This window comes from Myotis brandtii, unplaced genomic scaffold (genome assembly GCF_000412655.1).
Source record: "Myotis brandtii unplaced genomic scaffold, ASM41265v1 scaffold154, whole genome shotgun sequence".
Taxonomy (NCBI): Eukaryota; Metazoa; Chordata; class Mammalia; order Chiroptera; family Vespertilionidae; genus Myotis; species Myotis brandtii.
Window position 1 is genome coordinate 10,365,190 of NW_005355584.1, and position 3,225 is coordinate 10,368,414.

At 36.3% G+C, this 3,225-nt stretch overlaps 1 protein-coding gene across 3 annotated transcripts in view; it reads left to right on the forward strand.

The window, feature by feature from the left end:
* ROCK1 (Rho-associated, coiled-coil containing protein kinase 1) overlaps window positions 1-3,225 on the forward strand; it is a 134,882-nt gene that overhangs the window by 57,995 nt on the left and 73,662 nt on the right. The window lies entirely within an intron of this gene.

Consider the following 3,225-nt stretch of genomic DNA (forward strand, 5'->3'; position numbering starts at 1 on the left):
CTGCCGGCCGCCATCTTGGCTGGCAGTTAATTTGCATATCGCCCTGATTAGCCCATGGGAAGGGTAGCGGTCGTACGCTAATTACCATGTTTCTCTTTTATTAGATAGGATGATAGCACTAGTCTCATAGGGTTGTTGTAAAGGTTAAGTAAACCAAAACACAGCAATACACTTAGAACAGTGCTTTACATGGAGTAAGCAGTCAGTGTTTATTATTAACTAGAGGTCCGGTGCACGAGATTTGTTCACTCAGGGGGGTCCCTCAGCCTGGGAGCCCTCAGGGGATGTCCGACTGATGGCTTAGGCCATTGGTCGACAAACTGTGGCTCACAAGCCACATGTGGCTCTTTGGCCCCTTGAGTGTGGCCATGAAGTTTCAATTGCACTGTACGTGTGTGCCCGCACGTGGTATTTTGTGAAAGAACCACACTGAAGGGGCCGCAGTTTGCCAACCACTGGCTTAGGCCCTAAGCCCGCTCTCTGCTTAGTGCTCTCCCGGGAGGCAGGAGAGGCTTCTGCCACCACCACTGCGCTCGCCAGCTGTGAGCCTGGCTTCTGGGCTTCTGGCTGAGTGGCGCTCCCCTTGTGGGAGCACACTGACCACCAGGGTGCAGCTCCTGCATTAAGTGTCCGCCCCCTGGTGGTCAGTGCGCATCATAGTGACCGGTTGTTCTGCCATATGATCGATTTGCATATTACCCTTTTATTATATAGGATAGTATGAGCTAACGTTAGCTTTAGTGTTTTAAAATGGACTTGAAATATAAGTTAAACATTTAACATCATTTCACTTTGCTGAGCATTTATTCATTCATTCATTCAACAGACATGTTTGACAACTTACTCTTTGTCAGGTATGTACTAAGCATCAAGGTATAGGGAGAGGATGAATAAGATATAGTACCTTCTCTTGAGATGCTAACATCCTAGTGAGGATATGGATAAGATTGTATAATATAGGTTGGTAAGTGCTACACAGTAGAAATCTGAACAAAGTACTGTACCAATATACAGTGAGCTATATGGCAACATTTACTAGGTGTGTTAAATCTATTTATTAAATTTATGTTTAAAAATACATTTTTTTAATTAAATGATACTCCATTAGGGTGGTATTAGGTATTTTAATTGCTTGGAGTAATTATTAAATTTGAGTTTATTAGAAGCTAACCTTATTTTAAAGTGAAGTGTCTTGTCATTTTAGTCAACTTTTTTAATAAGTGCTAATTCAGGTAAAGTTTAGGAAACAAGAAGGCAATTTAATCCTGGCTTATGAAATTTTTTCCAATAACCCAAATGTTAAACAGTATTGAATACTTTTTGTTGCATCACCAACCAGGTAAGTAGAATTTGAGTTTTGGCCCTTAGAAAAGTTCCATGTTTTAATTCTTTTTCCCTCCTAAGCCTCCATGAGTATAATACTATAGCTCTTTTATACTGAAATAAATACTCAGAGAAGCTTTAAAGTGGTTTATGCTGAAGTATCCTTTCAATTTTTATTTTTTGCAGTTTTATAAATTATTCTCTGGCTTAGTGTCTGAAACACTCGAGATGTTGATGTCAATGACTCCATGTTTTTTGGATTTTCTTATATAATAGCAGTTAATTACTTTATTTAGGTTTATACAATGCTAATTTTGAATTAGATAAACATTGTACTATCTAATTTTGAGTTAGATAATCATTGTACAGTGTTGTCATGCACTTGATTATGTTCTCTGGTTTTTCCTTGTATTCATATGTTACATATCCCAAACTAACTTCCAAGGTTCTGAAAAGTAGAAATTGAACTCTGGTCTTAAGTAGCATTACCTTATTGAGTGACATAGCATTTTTTGGTAATTATGTATTATGTGAGTGGTCAAGGGGATGATTGCTTATTGACTAGCCTTAATGTAATATATAATATGTAAATATAATTTTGAATTATGGGCATAAAATAGCAAACTTATGAAATTGTTGCTTCTGAAACCTAAACATACTTTTAATTATTAAGGGCAGAGATCTTTATTGCTAAAGTATATCTGAATTTAAAATGATTTAAAAATAGCCTTAAACTTTTTTAGCTACATTTCATCTACCATCTCTTTCACAAAAAGTTACCTAAATGACCAGATTCTTTATAAAAGCAACAATATAATATGCAAAAAAAACTTGAAAAAGAAAATAAGGCAAGAAGTAGAAGAATAAATGGATGTATACCGGTGTGTTCTTACATTTCCAGTGCTGCATTCAAAGAAACATTATTAATTTTGAAGAAAGCTAAATATCAACTTCAGCTTGTATATAATAACACAAAATTTACCATATTAAATTTAATAGCATATTAAATTTAGAAGACATCTTAGAGATCAACAAGTGTTAACTCCTATCTAATTCAGATTTTACTGGCATTGCTATATACTCCTATTTACATAATGCAGAATCTCACACTGAATTTCTGAATTACTTAATAGTCAATGGAATTAAATTGTACTACATGTAGAATTTGTCATTTTTCACAGGTGACTTTTTCTCTACCAATCTACTGCATAGTCCCTGTTGTCTCCTGATTATTTGATTCTCTAGTTGATCGGAATAATTTTCAAGGAAAACATAGGAAGTGACATATTTTCCTGCTGTTTTAGACCACTATTAATATATTTTTTTTGTTTGTTTTGTGTTTTTTTAATCTTCACCCAAGGATATATTTTTATTGCTTTTAGCGACTTTAGTGAAGTGGGGGAGAGAAAGAGAGAGAAACATTGATGTGAGAGAGAAATACTGATTGGTTGCCTCCAGTATGTGTCCCTACTGGGGATTGAACCAGCAACCCAGGTATGTGCTTTGATCAGGAATCAAATTTGCAACCTTTGGTTTACAAGATGACACTCCAACCACCTGAGCCACCTGGCCAGGGCTGTTAAATATGTTTAAAAGTAATTAAAAGACACTTGTTTACCTTCTATTTTTCTACTATTAATATCTAGTACATTAATACTGCCCAATAAGGGCTATAGCTATTCAGAATCTTTTTGAGAAAGCTGTCCTGATTAACCAAGGCAGTGGCTATAGTGGTGGTGATAGAAGTATTAATAATAGTGTTTGTAGCATGGCAGAGGAAGTAGCAGGGGCAGTGGCAGCAGCAGCATTAGTACCTTACCTGTACTCAATTTTTAAAAAGCAGAGCAAGGCCCAGCTGGCGTGACTCAGTGGTTGAGCATCAACCTATGAACCAGGAGGTCT